General features: G+C 42.5%; 1 protein-coding gene across 1 annotated transcript in view; it reads right to left on the reverse strand.

The window, feature by feature from the left end:
- LOC117149943 (dynein beta chain, ciliary-like) overlaps positions 1-24486 on the reverse strand; it is a gene marked incomplete at its 3' end in the record, with an annotated part of 175224 nt that overhangs the window by 40717 nt on the left and 110021 nt on the right. The gene's annotated exons all lie outside the window — the stretch shown is intronic.

The raw sequence follows: 24486 nt of genomic DNA on the forward strand, positions 1-24486 counted from the left end.
TTATTCAATAGTTATACTCGTGTCAGTGGGTAAACTCGACTGATTGCTACAGCTAATACAATATTGTTCTTAGGCTATGAATTGGGCCTTCGCTGCGTGGTGAAGTCGGCAGGGAAGCGGCTTATATATATGTATGTTAAAGAGTTGAGCGAAAATGCTATGTGCGCACAGTATGTATATAGCGGCATTTGGTTAGCGTGGGAATGCTGACCATGCATTTGTGCAGTGTGCCTAAGAAGCGGGCAATCATATAACACTTCCACTTGAACATTATTGTTTATGCTAGCACTGCCAATGCGTATGTAGTTATGGTATTGATTTATGCAAGTATTCTGAGTACATTGTACTCTATGTAAATATGTACTCTAAATAGATGTACGCATACCACACCCCCCAACACTGCCACGCCCACATCTTTAAAAACTTTTCGATATTTTCTCATAGTTTTATTTGACTGACAAATTTCTATCGATTTCTTAAAAAAACTTTTTGCCACGACCACTCTAACGCCTTTTAACCGCACAAAGCTGGATATTTTTTCATAATTTTTCTATCTTTTTGGCACGCCAGTTAACATACCCCCTCTCTCGGTCTACCCAGTACTGCAACTGAGGGCCGAGCGAAAGTTCAACGAAGATCGCCAACACGAACTCTGACGAAGATATTTGGGAGATACACATACATATTTGTAATAAAGAATTCATAATTATTCTCATTTCACACCTCAAACTACTCAGTCGTTTTTTTTTTGGAAGCTTTCCTCCCACGGCCACGGGATTGTAACTGGCGCAGCCGGTCAACGGACAAGGGATTAACAATGCCCACTACGCTTATCGTTCTAATTCTAAAGAGGTATTGAACATGTGACGGCAGTGGTTGTGGGGATTTTATTAGTGAGTGGTGAAATAGAAAGGAATTGGATAAAACATAATAACGTGCAAGTGCAATTAAAACAAAGGAAACAAACGAAATCAAGTTCAAATTGCTTCACAGGCGACCGTATATGTGTACATCAAACGCTGATAAGGCACCGGGATCGCTTGTGCGGGACAATTTACAACAATTATACCAACGAGATACTGTGTGTGATGACCGTATATGTGTACATCAATCGCTGATAAGGCACCGGGATCATCCATACACCCTAACTCATACAAATGGTAAATTAATCAACAACAAAAAAAATAATAATAAAAAAAAAAATTAAAAGAGAAAAAAATTTTTCTGACATGTTAAACTACTGTGTATGGTTACCATTTGTGTGTCGGAGAGCGCTTGGTGTGTGCGAGAGTATTGGTTGCTCTTTGGTTACTTCATAAGAATGGTAATTTCATCACTATGGTAATATTACATCAGCCTATATTCGCACTGCGAACGGTTGTTGTGTCTCTATAGTTCTGAGAACAACCGTTTGGCGCGGCGACAGAGCGACGTCGCTGCCGCTGAGTGTTGGCCGTTGTGCACAACAGAAAAAAGAGAATGGTAAAGAACGAGATCAGTCGAATATTAGACTACGTTGTGACCAGAACTCGAATAAATTTTGGACATCGATCGCCTCCGATATAACGGGACCTCCTACACAAGTGTTTTTAAAAAAAAATAAATAAAAAAAAAAAATAAATAATAATAAATAAATAACTGTAAGTTGTGTGATTAACGACCGAATATGTGCACATCAATCGCTGATAAGGCACCGGGATCGTTTTCACTTAAAAATTTACATGAAAACAAATTTTTTTAACAAATACAGAACTTGCTGCGCAGGAGGTGAATTTGGACATCAGTCGCCTCCGAGGCAACGGGATCTAATTCACAGTGGGTTATAAAAATAAATGTGAGTTGTGTGATTAACGACCGAATATGTGTACAACAATCGCTGTTAAGGCACCGGTATCGTTTTCACTTATCCATTTACATGAAAAAGGATAATAATAATGATAACAATCATAATAGAATGAAAAAAAAGACAAAAAGAAGAAAAAAAATAAAAAAAAAAAAAAAAAAAAAAAAAAAAAAAAATTTGCACAGTGATACAGTTTCCTTCGGCAAAGTCATGTATGTGTTTGTGTTGCGCCGCTTGTATAACCCTAGCGACGTCGACGCACCACTGTACATTGGCTGCCGCCAAAAGCTGATGTCGCGCCAGAGTGGCGGCGCGACGCTTGACGCTGTGCTCGCTTGTATACGCTTGTATACTGTGTTGAGTTCTGTTCAATTCAGTTGAATTCTTTTTGCACACCACGCACTAAAAAAAAAAAAAAAAACCCACTCAATTAATTCAAGAAAAATAATGCATATATGTATAGAAAAAAAAAAAAAAAAAAAAAAAAACCAACTTAACGCCTACTGTTGTCACATGTTCACTAACCTATAACAAAAATACACTCTATTCAATAGCTATTTAAATCATGTATTACAGCTAAAGTCGAAAACACGAGTAAAAGGTGGATAGAAGCACAGCAGCACTACAAGAACGACATATACTAAGCACCGGGAAACAAGGATAAGAAGAAACTGCGTAACGGACACACACATACAGGTTTTCTTTTATTTTGAAAAGAATACACACATATAATACACATTCAAACAGATACATATACATAGCATCACAGAATATAATACAATATATTACTACATTAATATACAAACGAAAACAAAACAAGCCTAACACCCAAAATTTTCCCTAAGCAAAAAGATATTATTAATATACCTATTTTTACATAGTATTACACATATCATAACCATACCCCAATATATAATTATTCACTATTATTTGCAAACAAAAAATAATACAATATATTACTCGATTATAATACAATATATTACTACATTAATATACAAACGAAAACAAAACAAGCCTAACACCCAAAATTTTCCCTAAACAAAAAGATATTATTAATATACCTATTTTTACATATTATTACACATATCATAACCATACCTTAATATATAATTATTCACTATTATTTTCAAACAAAAATACAGATTTCTTCCCAATACGTGTAAATGTTAGGAAAAAAAGCCAACATTAGTAATACAGTTAGGGGCAGATTAGGGCTAAGAAGCGGATCTGGTCTATCTGAGATAAGGGAAGCGACAGGAACTAAAGAAAAAGACCAGTCGGTTCAATCCGAAGACAATAATCCCACCAACACTATGGATTCCGGTAACGACACAGGGCCAATAAGTCCTATCGTTAATTCATCAACAAACACAAACCTGAACCTACAACAATTACTAACCCTTGTACATCAACTACCAACCTACGAAGGCCCACCTGACAATCTTGATAGATTCATAGACAGAGTAGATCAGCTCCTTTTGTTAGCTTCATCAGTGGACCAAACAACAGGCGGACAGTACTTACTTGGAACTATCCGTGACAAAATTAAAGGCAGGGCAGACGAAGCACTGAATGTCTGCGATGTACTCCTTACTTGGGATGACATCAAAATAAACCTCAAGCGACTATACTCTAGCAAGAAAACAGAAGAAATGCTTGTTAGAGAGCTACACAACCTTCCGGACGGACTCAGTATGGGAAAGTTGTATTACTCAGCCGCTAAAATAAGAAGCGATTTAATGTCACTCGCTAGAGAAGCCGACCCTAGCGCACACTCTCTCGCGGCCAAACGCGACCAATACGATAGATTCTGCCTAAATACATTCCTAACTGGATTAAAGGACCCACTTAGGTCAGCCATTAGGAATCAAAGGCCAGAGACAATCGAGAAAGCATACGAGTACGGTCAGATTGAATTAAATTTCCATAGAAGCCTGAACAAACACCAAGATAACACCGAAATTTTCACTACACAAAGTAGATAGGGACAAAGGCGTCACTTTCCTAACAACTAAAGGTCAAAAGTTACACAAACAAAAAATTAGAAAAACAGTTAAGAAACAGTGGCAGGAACATAAGAAAGACAAGCACTATTTAATAAATATATTATTATCAAACTAAGTAACATAAAAACCCACTTTATCAAGAAATAACACTTATTCATTATAAAGTAGGAATAGCTTCAATTTAGACACTTTGATTACGTAAATAAAGTAGTCGATAGCCTTTAGCCAGTAAACTAAACATTATCCATAAACTGTTATTTCATAAGAAACAAATAATAATATAATATAGAAATTAAGTGAACAAAATGTAACTTTAGCATTAGATGTAACGTTTATATACACAACACTCATGTTTAACATTAAGATACCCATTTCAAAAAAAAAAACTGTTAAATTCAAAATATCGTCGGAGTTCGTGGCATATACCAACAACACGCCGCCTAATCACCTTGCTCCGATCCGGCCATTTCCCATTACGGCCTTCTCTTCGGACTGGGGGGGGAGGAGTTAACATACCCCCTCTCTCGGTCTACCCAGTACTGCAACTGAGAGCCGAGCGAAAGTTCAACGAAGATCGCCAACACGAACTCTGACGAAGATATTTGGGAGATACACATACATATTTGTAATAAAGAATTCATAATTATTCTCATTTCACACCTCAAACTACTCAGTCGTTTTTTTTTTGGAAGCTTTCCTCCCACGGCCACGGGATTGTAACTCGCCCGCTCTAACGTCCTAAAGCCGCCAAGCCGGTCACGCCCTTACTTTGGAACAATTTTTAAATTTTTTCTCATTTTATTCCACAATATCGATATCCCAGAAAAATTATGAAATTTAGCGTTCACACTAGCTGAGTCGGGGAACTCGACTCTCTCTTGTTTTATTTATTATTTCTTTTTTAACATACAACGACGTAACAATTGTATATACCTCGTAGGGGTAGTGGAACCGAATAGGGGCGACGGCTCGGGCGGTACTCCAGCAAAGCATTGCCACCCATTCCGCCAGGAAACCGCCTCCACCTTCCTAGGACCCGTAGAGTCTTCATGACGCTGCATATTTAGAAGCTGTCTCCCATGTTCTCGGGTGTCCAGCATTAGTGGCACCAAAGATTCGGCAGTGACCCTGTCTCCCGCAATCGCCTCCACCACTAGCCGCTCGTGGTGAAGACTATCACTCAAAGATGACGTGGTAGGCATCCTATTATACCCTTTTGCCGCATTTCGTTGACCTTGTCATGCACGAAGCGCTTAAGGTAGCCCCGAAAGCAGCCGTGCTCACTCAACACCTGGGTGAGGAGAAGTCTACCTGGCCGTGCTTCCTGTTAGCCCACGATTCCATTTTTGGGATCAGCCGGTGGGTCCTGCGTCCTTTGGAAGAGTTATCCCAACCGCTCCACTGCCTACTGCTCAAAATAAGGAAGCTTTTGTTCTATCTGTATTCTCTCGTACTCTCTGAAGCAAATAACTTGCGTGTGTTTGCGCTATAAATCTTAACCCTACCTGTATTAACCCTCCAGCAAGTATAAAAAACAGTGGTAATTTTCATCAATACTTTATTACACTTCTTTACATGAATTAGTGGTGTACATCCACTCCTTATGGTTGTTCGACTTCTGCTGTCAATCGGAGTCATTGCCATCCGGAAGAGGAACATCGCTCCTCTCAGTGTGCCACATCCCTCCTTCCATGATCAGCTTGAGCTTCAAGCCAAGTCCAGATGATGTGTGGCTTGTGTGAAGATTTTTTCCATAGGGTGTTGAAGTGGTATCTCCGTGGCTGTCAAAGGTGGGTCTATCCATTTTCCGGCATCTGAAATTTTCTTCAAGTGTCCCTTTCGAGAGTTTTACCCCCACCTAACACCTTAAGAATGTTGCATTCACTTCATATCTTGTTGTATCAAATTTTGTTGTTGTTTTATTACGTTAAACCACATTTTTCGCCAATACGTCTTTTCCACCTCTTTGGCCCCTATATTTTTATCAGCATCTACTTTCCACTTGGTTTGAAAAGTATGTAATAGGCAGAACGAAGAGTTTCGGAGTACGAAGATTTCTGGTTTCTTAGAATGAAAATATTTCGAAAGAACTCGAATTATTTCATCATTTTAAGTTTTGCTTCTTTGCCTTGTGGTTGTTCCTATTCGCCGTTACAATAACGTTGGAGCGGGCGACAGGGATGCGTCGCCTGCGTAGCTGTACGACGAAGCGTCGCGACGTTGACGCAGAGTGTGGTTAGGTACTGTGGTTAGGTACTGGCGGTAGAAAAAGAGAAGATCAGTATGATTGAGTTATCGCCTGCGAGGACATTGAAACGCGATACGCTCTAATGAAAGACGAGCATACTTCAACGTCAGAATTGGGATCTGATGCAGGACAAAGTAAAGCGGTTCAACTACCCCAATTCAACCCAGACAAGCCAGGCGTAATCGCTTCGTCGTGGTGTAAAATCGTAGAAATTATTTTGAAAGAAAATGCAGCCCTTTGCAATGGCTCTCTCAAGTGTTTTACGCTAACATGATCTGGCTCGAGTTTAAAGAACTGTTCATTCATTGCTTTGCTTTGTTACGCTGCCATGTTTTTAAATATGCTGTCAAAACGAACGACTCATGACGAATGTCTTGCAGTCCATGCAAGCCGCATGGTTACAGAACTAACGACGAAATGGCGCCAAATGAACACGGAAGAAATTGATGAGTCTGAAACAATCGCGTTGCTGGCAACGATTACCGTTTGCAGCGTTTAAGTTTTACATCAAATGTTCGAACCAGAGGCGATTTACAGACCGAATTAAAAGTGTTCACTTTTAATAATTAATAATAATTTCTGCGGGAAATGAGGACACAAAATGTTTGAAAGCAGACCTAGGAAGCAACAAAATCATTTTGTCAACGGCAAAGAACGACATGACAGACACGATGGTCATCAACGCGGAAAATCAAGTGTAACTTGCTATAAGTGCGGTGAACAGGGTCACATATCTACCCAATGTGCAAATAAGATTGGTGCAGTACCAAAGGGATCCATAGAGGCCAAATTTTCGAAATCACTTTTGATTCTGGAGCGGAATGCTCGCTGCAGATAAAAATGCTAAGTACTACGTTTTCAGGTAAAAGATTTTTGACATTATCATTTCTTCAAGCGAATTTAAAATGTAAAGAACCAAAATAATTAATTTATACACCGGCAGTCGATATTGATACTGAACTTTATGAACAGGATTAAATAAAACTACATTCATTGTTGGCAAAGTACTCAAATTCTTTTATAAAGGGTATCCGATGTACTAAAGTAAAAGTTGGCGAAATGAAAATAAGACTAATTGATCCAAGAAAGACAGTTCAAAGAAGGCCATATGGATTAAGCTCATGTGAGCTAGATTTAGTTCGAGAAAAAATTGACGAATTGCTGAAATGTAATATAATTAGACGAAGCTGTTCGCCTTATGCAAGCCCTACATATCTGGTAAAGAAAAAATATGGTTCGGATACATAGAGAGTTAAATTCAATCACAGTCGCTAATAAATACCCGCTGCATACAGGATCAAGTAAAAAGACTTAGAGGATATGGCTAGTGTCTTTTACCAAATTCCCTTAAATGCGAATTCAATTGAGTATACAGCGTTTGTGACACCCGATAGCCAGTATGAGTTTTTATCCATCCCATTAGGGCTTAAAAATGCGCCTTTGATTTTTCAACGTTTCGTAGTGAAAGCGCTATGGGATCTTGCATATTCTTATGTAATAGTCTATATGGACGTGAACACAATGTGAGGCTTTAGAAAGATTACAAATTGTTTTAGATGTTCTGACGCAGGCCTGGTTTTCATTAAACATTACAAAGTGTTCAATATTTAGGATATAATGAAATGGTGAAATTCGAAAAAAAAATTAACAAAATACTGTTCCGTTGACTACTCTTCCGCCTCCACAGTCAGTCACATCGCTTAGGCCATTTATTGGATTAGCAATTTACTTCAAACAGTTTATTAAGGGATTTTCACAGTTGATGAAACCGTAATATTTTTTTACGTCAGACAAAAATAAATTTATTTGGAAAACGGAACACGAACTGATACGGAAAATGGTTATTTCTACTCTTACTGATAAACCAGTCCTTTTTTTTTTTGACCCAAAATATCCAATTCAGTTGCATACGGATGCTAGCTGTAGTGGCTATGGAACTTTAATGTCTTTACCGACTGTAACTCACTAAATGCGTTGGTGGGCTTATTTGCAATAATTTTTGTATGCTTTTTTTATTTTTGTTTTTCGCAGGGTTTCTACCTCCCGCCCAACCGACCGAGTGGCGCTGCCGTGTATCGTACGGCTCGATTCGCGAGAAGGTATAGACGCGATATAAAAAAGAGAACATGAACGAGGAAATGAATATAATGTAAAATCTAATAGAATAGTAATAGAAAAGTTAAAATCGATTGCTTTAAGAGCGGCAGAGAGTCAATATTACAGATAATAGGATAAAGTCTATTATAGTCAGAACATTAAACTCTGTAAGGGTCATGCAACTCATAGTTAGATCTACAATGATTTAAGATAAGGGGTATATAGTTTCTAGTGAATCTACTTAGAACCGAGAAGTTAAGCCGACTAATCAAGTCGAGACACTTAACATCCCCACGAATAAGCTTAAAAATAAAGACTGTTCCAAGCATAGTTTTAGGGTTAGCTAGGGACGGTAAATTAATTAAAAGTAGTGTACTGGAATAAGGAGGTAATATACGGTTTGCATCCCAATTTAGACGCCGCAAGGCAAAAAGTAAGAATTTTTTTTGACCGATTCAATGCGGTCCGAGTGGAATGCGTATTGTGGAGAATCGGACGGACTAACGAAATAAATAAGGTTTTAGTCAAGTAAGGATCATCAAATTCCTTAGACCACCTTTTTATAAAACCAAGCACACCCCTGGCCTTATTGACAAAAGACGAAATATGGTCAGAAAATTTTAGTTTTGGCATAATTTAACATCGTCAGCGTACATAAGTACACGCGAATGTTTTATTATTAATGGGAGGTCGTTAATGAATAAGGAAAAAAGAAGCGGACCATGATGGCTCCCTTGTGGGACACCGGATGTGACTCGGAGAATAGAAGATAAAGAATTTTTAAAGAGGACTTGTTGTGTCCTGCTATTCAGATGGCTTAAAATCAAATTTAGATGATCAACAGGGATACCTATAAGATCAAGTTTTCTTATTAGAAGGTAATGATTAACAGAGTCAAATGCTTTACTAAAATCAGTGTAGATGACATCTGTTTGAAGATTATTTTTGAAACCCTGTATTACGAAAGAAGTTAGCTCCAAGAGGTTAGTGGTTGTTGATCTGCGTTTCATAAAACCGTGTTGACACGGTGATATGATTGATCTACAAAGGTGCTGCAAATGCGGAGTGATAACATTTTCAAAAAGTTTTGGGATAGCCGACAATTTAGAGATTCCTCTGCAATTGCTTGCATCCAGTTTGCTACTTTTTTGTGAAGAGGAATCATAAAGGACTCCTTCCATATATGAGGGAATTGTGAAGATTTCAGAGATAAGGTAAACAGTTTCAGTAGAGGCTTGCACAAGGCTTCCGTACAGAATTTGAGCACACAGCCGGGGATTCCATCGGGACCTGGCGAATAGACCGGTTTAACACGCCGAAGATCGTTAAGCAGTGAGCTTTCGTTTTTAGTTTGGCAAAATATTAGATTCGACTTAGATACCAAATAAGAGTATGGCTGTTCGGAATGAGGTTGTTCGAGTTACGGGGTTTGGACTGTCACCCGCTCTCCGCTCCCTCTTACGTTCTCCACTCCCTTTTACGCTCTCCCGCTCTTCACCACAGAGTCTCCGAGGAGTCTCCGCTGCGCTTGGGAGAACCCAACGCATTAGAATAAGCTTTAGTATGAAATAACTACCACGATCAATAAACGTACGCCGGTCGCGCCCGCGCATTTACAAAGTCAAGTGTTCGCTTTTCTCCGAGTGTTCGATTTTCAGCAAGCTAGGAAATTTCCAGGACCAGCAACCCCATCACCCTAACATTTTGGTCCTTCGAGCCGGATATCCTGGATTTTTCAAGTTTGTCCACCAGCGACCAACTTATAAGATAAGTACGAAACTTCCATCCCCTTTAATTGCCGGTCTGCAGCAAAAGGTTCGAAAATCCAATTTCGTTCAATTTGCTGAGATTTATTGTCAAATCAAACGGATTTATCCGACAAAAGGCAATTAAAGAAAAGTACTTATCCATTCTCACGGGCGCCGCCATATTACACCGTTCTAAATTTCTAAGTCCCAATTTTCCGAATATATTTAAATATTCATTCAGTCCAAAAAATGAAAAATTCCAAATGTGAAGAAAGTGAAATTAATTTGTGCCAAGTTCAGTGAAAATTCCTAAAGTCCAACACTCTGCCAAAAGTGGCAAAAATTCTATTCTCGTTTTCACTGTGTCCAACGCAAGCCAAATTCTTTTCGCAAATTTCGCACATTTTTTGCTTCAACTCCGCAGTCCGCTTAACACAATTCGCTATACATTCAAATAAAACAATAAACGTACGCCCGGTCGCGCCCGCGCATACAAAGTCAAGTGTTCGCTTTTCTCCGAGTGTTCGATTTTCAGCAAACTAGGAAATTTCCAGGACCAGCAACCCCAGCACCCTTACATTTTGGTCCTTCGAGCCGGATAAACAATAAACAACACATACCCTCTGGCCATTCAAAGTAAAATATTAATTAAATATTTACCCGCCATTTACCCATATACATTGCATGCATTACATCTCCATATACCTACATATACGCACACATCTCCATGTACATCACACATATTAGCGACATACATTGCGCAGATTATCTGCATTCCCTTTAACCAAAGTGTACCAAAGTTTACATTGCGTATAACCAAAGTTTACCTAAGTTTTGATTGTTTCCCGTCGGCAAGTCCATACCACAAATAAAATTTATTCCAAGTGCCGACGCGGAAAAGGCGTTTTATTTTCCATCAATGTTTTTCCGTATATTTCCAAATGAATTTCCGAACAATAAATACATTTTAAATTAATTTAAACATTTTTAATATTTATTAAATTTTTTTTGAAAATTTTCAAAAAAAATAATCATCCATAAACAAATAATACGGCCAAATACAAGTCGTTCACCCGACAAATATTTCCTTTTCGTATTGCTGGGATATTAGTTTGTGGTTGTTTTAGAAGTATTTACAGCGCGGAGAAAAGACTTCAATTCCAGTCATTCCATTTTCTCCGTTTCCAGTTGTAAATAAAATAATAAAATTTTCTTCCTTCTAATAAACATTTTATATCACTGTGTTCCAATTTCCAAGGGTTCCAACCATAAATAAGGTGGACCCAATTACCGTAAATCACAGGTCATTTATACAATTCGCTGTTCACTCCGAGTCACCTGTCCGATCAGTCTAAACTACGACGTTTCCACTTCGTAAATTTTACACCACTTAAATTATTAAGTGCAGTCTGAGGAATCTGTCTACTTTTTCAAAAGTTTGACCGGGCTCCAAAACCGCTTCCCTTCCGTTTCGTATTTCTTCGATTATGCCCATCGGGGACGATAAGAAGAAATTGTCCGCTGACAAGCCCAGGTCTATTTTTTCACCACAAGGGCCCAAGAGTCCAAGAATCCCAAGCATTTCGGTGAGAACGCCTGCGCAGATTTCCGACGACTGTGCTACTCCATCCAAAGCCACAGTACAGCGCATAGCTAAAAATATGGCTGCTTCAGATCTAGCACTAGCCAAATTCATTTCGGTTTCTGACCGCTTAAGCGAATTTGAGGCTCAGATCAACACTCCGGAATCCGCAGCTCCAACTGTCACGATGCTTGGCGTCCGTCGCGACCAAGTCCGAACCCTATGGGACAAGGTTGAAAAGGAATACGATCTCTGCTCAGAGTGCCTTGTGTCAGCAGGCGAAGCGGCAGCAAGCAACATGCCTATTCTCAGGGCTAAATACAATTATTGCTATTCAGTCTATGAAAGGTGTGTTGCCCAGCTCGTTGATAAAATCGAGCAGGGCACTTCTCAGTCCATCCCAACCGCGAACGCTGCGCCCCAGGCCTACATTTCCTCTGGCTGTCGGTTGCCTCCATGCGATACAGAAGTTTTCACAGGCGACTATCTTCGCTGGCCGACTTTCCGGGATCTTTTCACAGCCATTTATATCAATAATCCACGGCTGACTCCGGTTGAAAAGTTATTCCATTTAAATGCCAAAACAAGTGGCGACGCGCATGCCATAGTTTCGATTTCGCCTCTCACCAACGAGGGTTTCCGCTCTGCGTGGGAAAACCTGATAGAGCGTTTCGAAAATAAACGATTGTTGGTAAACAGTCAATTGAAAATACTGTTTAATGTGCAGTCGATACCACAGGAATCTGGGGCGGCCTTGAAGGTACTGCAAAGTACTGTTCAAGGTTGCTTGACTTCCTTAGAACTGTCAGGCATCAACACTGAGAACTGGGACTGCCTGCTGGTATATCTGTGCTCATCCAAGCTCCCGAAGATAACTCTCTCCTTATGGGAGCAGTCGCTACATAAGAAAGCCGACATCCCGACATGGGGAGAGCTGAACACCTTCCTCACAGAACGTCATCGAACCCTAGAAGCAATCGATGATGTGAGACCGTCCGTACCGAGTCAGTCGCATTCCAAAGCGATAAACTCAAGTGGGCCCTCTAGAAAATTAAATTCCTACGAAGCGAAAGTGGCTCCAAAATTGAAAAGTTGCGACTTGTGCAACAAGGAGAACCATCCTGTCCGTGTATGTCCGCGGTTTCTCCAAATGTCGGTTGACGACCGGTCAGCCTACATTAAACGGAAGCAGTTATGCTTAAACTGCTTCGCAACGGGACATCAGCTTCGTGAGTGCAAAAGCACTCACAATTGTTTTACTTGCCGTGGCCGGCATCACACGTTGTTGCACCGAAACAACCTCTGTTCCAGCAATTCAAGCCCTTCAAATCCTGCAAGGCCAATTTCCGCTAATCAGGCCAATTTCGTTCCAAATGAGCAAGCCGGTGTTCAAAATTATTTCGCCACGGGCTCAAGAGCTATCCTTCTTGGCACTGCCATAATCAATATCTCCCATCTTGGCACTAACTTTAAGGCACGCGCCCTGATCGACTCCGGATCAGAAGCGACATTCATAACCGAGCGACTGTTCAATCTAATTAGATTACCATTCCAGGTGGTTCAAGCCCAAGTCTCGGGCTTAAACCAAACAGTAGCTGCACAGTCCAAGAAGCTCTGCAGTTTCACCATCCGATCTCCGACTAGGCCCGCGTTGCAGTTGGAGACGACGGCCTATGTCCTCCCTCAACTAGCCGGAAATCTGCCTTCCTACCCAATTCCGCAAAATTTCCTTCGGGATCTTCCCGACTTTCCATTGGCGGATCCAAAGTTCTATGAGAGCGCACAAATAGATGTACTTATCGGAGCCGACATCCTGCCTTCGGTGCTTCTGAGTGGAGCAAAAACCAACATCTGTGGCTCTCTCTTGGGGCAAGAGACCATTTTCGGCTGGGTACTAACTGGGCCAGTCTCAGCCTCAGCCCAAAGCAGAATTTCCTCTTTTTCGACACAGATCTCCCACGCGTACGATAATTCACTGGACAAACTCCTCACAAAATTTTGGGAGGTGGAGGATATACCAACAAAGTTGGTAAAAGAATCCGATTCCATGTGCGAGAAGAATTTCCTTCAAACGACCACGAGAAACGAGTGCGGCAAATATGTCGTTACTCTGCCTTTTCGCGACCCAGAACATATCGGTTCCGGGCTAGGGCATTCTAGGTCTTTCGCGTTGGCTCAGTTCTTAAGAAATGAGCAGCGTCTAAAAAGAGATGAGGCCTTGAAAGCGAGATACGATTCGGTGATCCAGGAATATCTCGACTTAAAGCACATGCGACAAGTTCTTCCTACGCATGATTGCAACGCCTATTATATGCCACATCACGCCGTCTTAAAACCGGAGAGCGTAACTACTAAACTCCGTGTAGTATTCAATGCCTCCAGCCCAACATCGAATGGTACCAGTTTAAATGATATCCTTCATGCTGGTCCTGTCTTACAGTCCGACTTGACCATTCAAATTCTGAAGTGGCGCTATTTCCGATACGTGTTCAACGCCGATATCGAGAAAATGTATCGGCAGATCTGGGTAGATCCGAGACACACTCCATTCCAGCGAATACTTTTCCGTAACAATAGAGGGGAAATCAGAGATTTCGAACTAAAAACAGTAACCTTTGGAGTCAATTGCGCGCCTTTCCTGGCGATCCGAGTACTGCAGCAGCTAGCAGCTGACGTAGAACTCAGCCATCCAAAAGCTAGCAATGTCATTCGAAATTTCATGTATGTGGATGATGTTTTAGCCGGAGCGGACTCCACGGAAGAAGCTCAGCTCATGGTGCAAGAGCTCCGAGACGCTCTGAATTCTGCCGGATTTCCATTGAGGAAATGGACCTCCAACCAAAAGGAAGTTTTAGCGGCCATTCAGAGCAACCATCTTTTAAATACTGATTTTCTCGAGATCGATGCAGAAAGTACTGCCAAAACCCTCGGTATTCGCTGGAAAGCAACCTCCGACGAATTCTTCTTCGTCCCACCAGAGTTGGCTATCGAAACATCCTTTACAAAACGCCAAGTCCTGTCCCAAATTGCCAAATTGTTCGACCCTGCCGGCTGGTTAGCGCCGTTTATCGTTCGAGCCAAAATTTTCATGCAGGAGATTTGGCTGCAGGAACTTGGGTGGGACGAAAACATTCCAAATGAGCTTTGTCAGCGATGGCTGAATTTTCTTCAAAGTTATTCAGTGTTAGAGCAGATACGCATTCCACGCTGGCTATCGTTTCGTCCAGATTTCAAGGTCGAGCATCATGGCTTTTGCGATGCGTCGCAAAAGGCTTACGGGGCGGCCATATATGTCCGCGTAGAAGTGGGCAGCACCATTATGGTGCAACTCCTGACCGCGAAAACCCGGGTAGCACCAGTCAAAACGGTTTCGCTCCCAAGATTGGAGCTGTGCGGAGCGTTATTGCTTTCCGAAATGGCTGCAGCCATCATTCCGCAGATGCCTACGACTAACTCCGAACTTTACTGTTGGACGGACTCCACGATAGTGCTTGCTTGGTTAAGCAAGCCAGCATGCCAGTGGACCACATTTGTAGCCAATAGGGTGACGAAGATCGCCCAGGCCACAAAAACAGAGAATTGGTCTCATGTTCAATCTGAGCATAATCCAGCAGACCTGGCAAGTAGAGGAGTTTCCCTCCAAGATCTAGCCGATAGCCAGTTATGGTGGCACGGACCGACTTGGTTGCAAAATCCACGCAACCAATGGCCAACTCAGGTCAACGCTCCGGTGACCGACCTGGAGAAGCGTGCTCTAAAAGTCCATCTCGCGAAAGCTCCTTCTGAAGAGTTGTTGGCACGTTTCTCCAAGCTAGAGAAAGCTCTGCGAGTCCTTGCTTATGTTTATCGCTTCATTCAGCGGTGCAGGAAGCAGACATCTCCATCTGATGTGCATCTACTGGCCACTGAAATCGCCGCCGCCGAGCGGTTCCTAATTTCGAACACTCAGCGCAAAGAATTCCCTGTGGAATATCACTGCCTAAGTGAAAAGCGTCCAGTGCCAAGTTCAAGTGCCATCCTAAGCATGAACCCGTTTCTAGATCCGCAAGGACTGATCAGGGCATGCGGCCGTGTGGCGGCTTCCGAAAGCCTTCAATACAATGAACGCCATCCAGTGATTCTTCCGTATAACTGCCTGCTTTCTCGCCTCCTTGCGAATTTCACGCATCGCATAACTCTCCATGGTGGTAACCAGTTAATGGTGCGCCTCATCCGGTCGAAATACTGGATTCCGAGAATCAAGAACCTGATGAAAGCAGTGGTAAATTCGTGCAAAGTATGTGTGATCCACAAAAAGCGCTTGCAAAGCCAACTGATGGGTGTCCTGCCCAAAGAAAGAGCATCGTTCTCCCGACCATTCACGTATACTGGCATGGATTACGCCGGTCCGTTCGATATAAAGAACTATACGGGAAGAGCATGTCTTATTACAAAGGGGTATGTGTTAGTTTTTGTTTGTTTCTCCACCAAGGCCATCCACTTAGAGCCTACATCTGACTTAACGACCGAGAAGTTTCTTGCCGCTTTCTCTCGCTTTGTATCTAGAAGAGGGTGTCCACGTCAAGTCCAGTCAGACAATGGCAAAACCTTTGTTGGCGCTGCCACCCTGCTTTCCCGCGATTTCCTTCAAGCCGTAAAAGAGTCGGTGACGAATGCCTATATTCATCAAGAGATGCAATGGCAATTTATTCCTCCGGGAGCACCCCATATGGGAGGCCTTTGGGAAGCAGGCGTAAAAAGCTTCAAGACGCTATTTTACAAATGCACGGCCACACGAAAATACACGTTCGAAGAGCTCTCCACGCTCTTGGCAAAAATAGAAGCTTGCCTTAACTCCAGGCCGCTCTCTCCTATGTCTGAAGATCCGACAGACTTGCTGGCTCTGACGCCAGGGCATTTCCTTGTCGGGGGACCCCTTATGTCCACGGTGGAACCCGAAGTAAAGGGGGAAACGAAATCCCTTCTTAATCGGTGGCAGCATTTGAAGGCTCTCCATCAGCAGTTCCGTGTGCGATGGAAAGAAGAGTACCTCAAAGAACTCCACAAGCGTTCTAAATGGCAGGCCCCGTCCAAAAATCTACGCATCGATGACATGGTCGTCATCAAGGACGACAACTTGCCCTCTAATGAGTGGCGGCTCGGCAGAATTGAGTCTGTTTTCCCAGGAGCTGACGGCAACGTCCGTGTAGTAAACATCCGTACTGCACGTGGAGTTATTAAACGTCCAGTGGCAAAAGTGGTGCTTTTGCCGACGGAGTCTTCCGAATCTCCACAATAATAGGCGCTCCTCTCGTCCTTAGTTGTAGTTCACTATCACTAATCATCCGTTATTTTTCATTTCGTTTTCGATCTCCTTTCGACATTCGACTACGCGCAGCATGGCTCCTCGTCAACAAAACGCACGCAGTGCTCGTGCCGTGGAGAGCAGACGTACCCGAGGTATTCAATCCTACCGATGCCGAGTCTGCCGCGGTATCCATCCTCTTCGGAAGTGCGCGAGGTTCCTAAAGCTCAGCGCTGAAAAGCGTTTGCGAGCAGTCCTCATTAACCAATACTGCGCCAATTGCCTCGCTCACGAGCATTCCACGGGAGACTGCCGAAGCGGTGATCGTTGCAAGAAGTGCGACCGATCCCACCACACGCTGCTCCACATGCACGAGCAGGTTAGCTCGTTGTCGCGGTCGCGAGCGCGCTCGCGTCGCCAACCGGTGCCAACCCGGCAAGCAGCTTCGGCCTCGTCCCAACGTTCCCGCCGGCACAATCCGCCAACTCAGCGTAGGAGTTCACCGCCACGACGACCGGAATCGACGACGCCAGGCCCATCGCTCTCGTCGCTGCTGCAACGCCACAGCGTGAACATCCTTCCCACAGCGCTGGTCAAGTTGGAGACCGGGACGAAGACCTTCGAGACCGCAGCACTTATCGATCCGTGCAGCCCCATGAGCTGCATCGACGCTTCGTTGGCGTCAGCCTTTAAGCTTTCGATGACCAATGTTGGCGACGAGAAGGTCTGCACGACGACGATTCGCTCCAGGATCGACGCGAACACGAAGCTCGAGGTCGTGCTCAAGATCGAGCCCAGGGTGCGGATCCGTACACCTGTCCGGGCATTGAGCGACACCGTAGTGTCCAAGTACAGGGACATCATGCTGGCGGATGACGGGTTCCATCGGCCTGCTACCGTATCCATGGTCTTAGGAGCAGACATTTATCCTAAGGTTATCCAATCCGGATTCCTGACCTTCGACGAGGGAATGCCGGTCGCTCAAAAGACCGTGTTTGGGTGGATCGTGTCCGGTGCCTGCAGCTTGCCGTAGGATGGCTATGTTGCAACCCCAGTGATTGCAAGGGGGGCGGAATGTTCGAGTTACGGGGTTTGGACTGTCACCCGCTCTCCGCTCCCTCTTACGTTCTCCACTCCCTTTTACGCTCTCCCGCTCTTCACCACAGAGTCTCCGAGGAGTCTCCGCTGCGCTTGGGAGAACCCAACGCATTAGAATAAGCTTTAGTATGAAATAACTACCACGATCAATAAACGTACGCCGGTCGCGCCCGCGCATTTACAAAGTCAAGTGTTCGCTTTTCTCCGAGTGTTCGATTTTCAGCAAGCTAGGAAATTTCCAGGACCAGCAACCCCATCACCCTAACAGAGGTAAAGATGAATATGTTGTTCGAAAAAACTTGGCGAATAGATCGGCTATTGCCTGATCCGATGTAACCGTAGTGTTTTAAAAAAATAGCGAGGAAGGGTAAGAACTTGTTTTTCGCTTAGTGTTAACGAAATTATAAAACTTTTTCGGATCCTTTGCAAACTGTAACTTACAACTGTTTAAATAATTTTTGTAGCACTGAGCATTAAGCACGGTAAAGTTTAACCGAGCGCTTAAATATTTACAAAGGATGGAGTGAGAACCGGTATTTTTAAATTTCATATAGAGCCGGGACTTTACATTTCTTAGGTGTGTCAACTCTTTATTAAAGCAAGGAGGTTTAGAGATTGACGGATAGTACATCGGAACACAAGAGTCAAAAAATGATTTAATTGCGGTATAAAACATATTAATCGCATCCGCCATTATGTTGCAGGAGTAAAGATCGGACCTATTAAAGCCAGCTATAAAATTGTTTAGCCTCCGAAAATTTGCCTTGCGAAAACAGGGAAAACAGGGAATTCGGGGTGCAGTTCTAAAAGTAATTAATAATAATTTTATTATTATTTCTATATCTTGTACTTAACAATCTAAAAATCGGACAAACATTTAAATTCATATGACAACAAGAGAAATTGCTACCTCCACTTCACCGAATATCAGATACCCGTTGCTCAGATAGTGGAAATGCGAACGAGAAATTTCATAATTTTTGTTGGATATCAAAAGATATTGGTGAATAAATGGGAGTGGCAGTTTTGGGCGGTTTATAGACGTATGAGTGGGTGTGTTGTGCTGCGTCGACGCCCACGCTTTTGAAAATTGTTTTGATAATCTTTGATTTTTGTATAAGTATTATAAATTTCTATCGATCTATCGAAACAAGGTTTTGATGATGCCTGGAAACCAGCCAGAACTGCCTTGCCCATTTTTGAAAAATTATTTGATATTTTTATACCCGTACCGAATCTGATCCTAGGACAAACGTCCGCCACCTTCGACTTCTTGGAAACGATTTCCGATCGGCATGCAGCGTGGCAGGCTCTGCCTGTGTTGGCTCTGCTGATTTAGATCTGTCGGTGTGTGACTCTGCGGGTTTTGGTTATGACGAGTGTGTGGCGTGATGAGCGGGGGGTTCTTGCAGGGGTTTTTTTATACCCGTCTTGATATTTTTCCTAATTTTTATTAGTCTTGTAATTTTCTAACGATTTGCAAATAAACATTTTTCATACGCCCACTCTAAGACCTTAAACCCGTGTAATATTGAAAATCCGTTGGTTGTTTCTTTATGGAACATAGCTCCGTTAATTCAATAGTTATACTCGTGTCAGTGGGTAAACTCGACTGATTGCTACAGCTAATACAATATTGTTCTTAGGCTATGAATTGGGCCTTCGCTGCCTGGTGAAGTCGGCAGGGAAGCGGCTTATATATATGTATGTGTCGTGGCGAAAATAATGAGTATGCGTGTAGTCGCTGTTTACTTCTTCTCCAAGTTCCCTTTGCTATTATGCGTGTTCCTATTTATGAACACGTGGCGAAAATAATGAATGCGTTTAGTCGCCGTTTACTTCTTCTCCATGTTCCCTTTGCTATTATGCGTGTTCCTATTTATTGTCAATGTGTGAGGATGAATAGATGAATTATCTAGGATTTTGCAAAAACGAGAGCGATAGAGCTGTTGCTGAACGTGGCCACTTGCGCTGCTTGGTTAGAAAGGGAAAACTATATAATGAAAAGGAAATGCCAAAAATTGAGAAGAGACAAAGCAGGCTGCACGAAACGGGAGTGAGGGCATTAATCGTGGAGAAGCCAAAGCAGACGCAAGTGGACTCGTTGACTGCGCACAGCTGCATAAAAATTATATTGTGAAAAGAGTTATGAGCAACGCTGATATGGACGGACGGACGGACGGCGAGGCCCCTGATATTCTTAACCCGACATCAGAAGTGGGATCTGTGCCACACCCTGCATTTTCTGAGGATCAGTGGCGTGCAGTAGTGGAAATGCAAAATCGGAATTTTGCTGAACTTGTAAAAATCATGCAAGTGACGCCGGCACGTGAGCAGCAACCTAGTTATGATGTTAAGCTACCCAAATTTAGCCCTGATGCTGCATGCGTAGAGGCAGCAAAGTGGTGTTCAACAACCGATATAATTCTAACTGAGCACCCCCTTAAAGGAAGTAAATTGATCATCGCACTAAGTAACTGCATGGAAGGAACTGCATCTCAGTGGCTAACACAAATCTCGTACCAGGGTATGACTTGGCAAGAGTTCCAGGAATTATTTCTGCAGCGCTTTGAAACCGAAGAGACGCCGGCCGCTACGTTTTTAAATTTACTCAACAGCCGCCCGACTGCCGACGAATGTTACGCGGTGTATGCGAGTCGGCTGGTGACGACGCTGACTACAAAGTGGCGGAATATGGAAATAGAAGAAATTGCCGTTACAACTGTTCTTGCGCATATGGCAAACATTGACAGTCGTTTGCAGCGCGTCATCTTCACATCCAATGTGCGTACCAGAAGTAAGCTACAGGCGGAGTTAAAAGCGTTTACGTTCGACAAGAAGCGACATGCTCGAGATGACAACCTTGGACCTGACCAGAAGAACCGTAAGGCATCGCCAGTTGTATGCCACTTCTGTTCAAAGCCGGGACATCGAATTGCTGAATGCCGAAGTAAAATGCGACAAGATAGACAGGCGAAACCGAAGCGTGAAAAATCAAATGTTACGTGCTATCGGTGCGGCCAACCGGGACATTTCTCCAACCAGTGCCCGAAAAACGGAAGTGCAGCCAAACAAGATGTGACTCAACAGAAGACTGTTAACCAATGTTGTGTGATTGAGCCAAAGGGAAGCTTGCATCAACGAGGTGAGATCTATCCAATTTGTTTCGATTCCGGTGCAGAGTGCTCCCTTATTAAAGACGACATTAGCAATAAGTTATCTGGTAAACGTATAAACAATACTGTAATGATAAAAGGCATTGGTGGTGGCAGTGTGTGCAGTACATTGCAAATCTTGAGTGAAAAAAAAAATATAAACGAAAATATTATGGAAATATTATTTCATGTAGTCCCGAACGAGCAAATGAGGAATGATATTCTGATAGGGCGAGAAATACTTAAACAAGGCTTTTATGTAATTTTGACATCCGATAATTTTAAAGTTGTAAAATCAAAAACTGTTAATAATTGTTCCGTTACTGAGCGATCGTTTACTTTGTCCGATATTGACACCGAATTAGTCGACAATGAGAAAGCTGAATTAATTGAGTTACTTGAAAAGCACTCGACTTCATTTACCAACGGGATACCTCATACTCGAGTAAATACAGGCGAAATGAAAATCCGTTTGATTGATCCAACTAAAACTGTTCAGCGCCGACCTTACAGACTTAGCCCCGAAGAGAGAGAAGTAGTGCGAATGCAGGTGAGCGAATTGATAAGATGTAATATTGTTCGCCCAAGTTGCTCTCCCTTTGCTAGCCCCATGTTGCTCGTCAAGAAGAAGAACGGAACCGACCGTCTATGTGTTGATTTTAGAGAGCTAAACTCGAACACGATTTCGGATAAATACCCCTTGCCGCTTATCAGCGATCAAATTGCTAGACTTCGCGGAGCAAATTATTTCACATGCCTGGATATGGCAAGTGGTTTCCACCAAATCCCGATTCACCCTGAATCCGTGGAATATACTGCATTTGTGACCCCAGACGGCCAATTTGAATTTCTTACAATGCCTTTTGGCCTCAAAAATGCGCCATCTGTTTTCCAGCGCGCAGTCATAAATGCACTTGGTGACCTTGCTAACTCTTTTGTAATCGTTTACATGGACGACATAATGGTAGTATCGCCAACCAAGGAATTGGCTTTGGAAAGGTTAAAAACTGTTTTGAATGTTCTTACAAAGGCTGGTTTTACCTTTAACCTTTCTAAATGCAGTTTTCTCAAAACAACGGTTCAGTATTTGGGCTATGAAGTGCGAGCGGGAGAAATTCGTCCGAATGTCCGAAAGATAGCTTCATTAAGCTCCTTGCCTCCTCCTCAAACTGTCTCCGGCGTTAGACAATTCATTGGCTTGGCCTCTTACTTTCGCAAATTCGTGCCTGGATTCTCCCAACTTATGAAACCATTGTATTCACTTTCCTCTGGTAGCGGCAAGATTACATGGAGCGCTGAGCTGGAAGAGATCAGACTTAAAGTTTTGACGATCCTCACAAATGAGCCTGTTCTGGTAATCTTCGACCCGCAATATCCTATTGAGTTGCACACTGATGCAAGTGCCTGTGGATATGGAGCGATACTTTTGCACCGTATAGAAAGTAAGCCCCATGTAATCGAATACTTCAGCAAAACAACTACCTCTGTTGAATCTAGATATCACTCCTACGAGCTGGAAACCTTGGCAGTGGTAAAAGCCGTTAAACATTTTCGCCATTACCTAATTGGCCGTGAGTTCGTTGTCTATACAGACTGCAATTCATTAAAAGCTTCTCGCACAAAAATAGATTTAACACCCAGAGTTCACCGCTGGTGGGCCTACTTACAATCGTTTAATTTCGAAATTCAATATAGAGAGGGTAAGCGTATGGCTCATGTGGATTTCCTATCAAGAAATCCTTTATCACCCGAACACATTTTGTCAATAAACAAGATTCCCGAAAAACGAGTAAATCTGTCTGAAATTTCAAGTACTTGGCTTCTTGCTGAGCAACGGTTAGACCTTGAGATAATAGAAATAGTTAACAAATTGGAGTCAGATGAATTGGCCGAAAACTTGGCCAAAACGTATGATTTGCGAAAAGGTGTATTATATCGCAAGGTCCAAAGACGAGGTAGAACAAGTTATTTACCAGTTGTACCCAGAGCTTTCAAATGGTCAGTAATTAACCAGGTACACGAGTCGATAATGCATTTAGGGTGGCAAAAGACACTTGATAAAGTGTACCAGTATTATTGGTTCGCTAAAATGAACAAGTATGTTCGAAAATTTGTTTCAAACTGCATAACTTGTAGATCAGTGAAATCATCTTCCGGGAAGGTTCAGGCGGAACTTCATTCCATTCCGAAGACAAGTATACCGTGGCACACCATCCACATAGATATAACGGGTAAATTAAGCGGCAAAAGCGATTTGAAGGAGTATGTCATTGTTCAGATCGATGCCTATACAAAGTTTGTTTATCTGTATCACACCTTAAAGATAGATGCCGAAAGCTGTGTTAATGCTATGAAATCTTCCATATCCTTATTTGGAGTACCAGATCGCATCATCGCCGACCAGGGCAGATGTTTTACTAGCTCTAAGTTTTCAGAGTTTTGCGTATCGCAGAAAGTTGAACTTCACTTGATTGCTACGGGAATGAGCCGTGCAAATGGGCAAGTGGAACGGGTGATGGAAACACTGAAAAATTTGTTGTCAGTGGTAGAATCAAGTCAACGATCGTGGCAGGACGCACTTGGCGAAGTCCAACTTGCACTGAATTGTACAATTTCTCGTGCCACTGAGGCAAGTCCGTTAGAAATGTTAATTGGTAAACAGGCTCGACCCCTTGGATTAGTTCCCCCATGTGAGACCGAATGTGAAATAGATTTGGCAACTGTTAGAGCTCATGCGACAGAAAATATGAAATCCTTAGCGTCTTACGACAAATCCCGATTTGATAGCAGTAGGGCAGCCGTTGACAAACACCACGTAGGTGACTATGTGCTATTGAGGAATGAAGAAAGACACCAAACTAAGTTAGATCCGAAATACCGTTTTTGGTAACTGAAGTATTAGAGGGTGACAGGTATACACTAAAGTCGTTGACGAGTAACCGATCGTTCAAGTATTGCCATGAAGATATACGTAAAATGCCGGATGCAGAAATCCCGAATGAGTTAAACGAGAATGTAGAGCAATAGTTGAAATATAGAAACAGTTGAATGAAAAGAAAAGCCCGCCAATGAGTTCTTTTGTGAACGAGAGATATCCGTCTAGGTGAGACGATGAATTGTGAGTTATCCGTCTAGGTGAGACGATGAATTGTGAGTTATCCGTCTAGGTGAGACGATGAATTGTGAGTTATCCGTCAGGTGAGACGATGAATTGTGAGTTATCCGTCCAGGAGAGACGATGAGTTTGGATTGAATTAATAATTAAGTGTGTGTGAACTGGCGGAAGATCGATATATAGAAATCGATAAATGATAATGTTAAGATAATTTGTAAGCTGATGTATTACTGATCAATGGAACTGAATATGAAAATAGAATAAGTTATCCCAGCAACCATGAAATAAAAGCTGTTTTGTTTCTTCACAG

This window comes from Drosophila mauritiana, unplaced genomic scaffold (assembly GCF_004382145.1).
Source record: "Drosophila mauritiana strain mau12 unplaced genomic scaffold, ASM438214v1 Y_00, whole genome shotgun sequence".
NCBI classification, from domain to species: Eukaryota; Metazoa; Arthropoda; class Insecta; order Diptera; family Drosophilidae; genus Drosophila; species Drosophila mauritiana.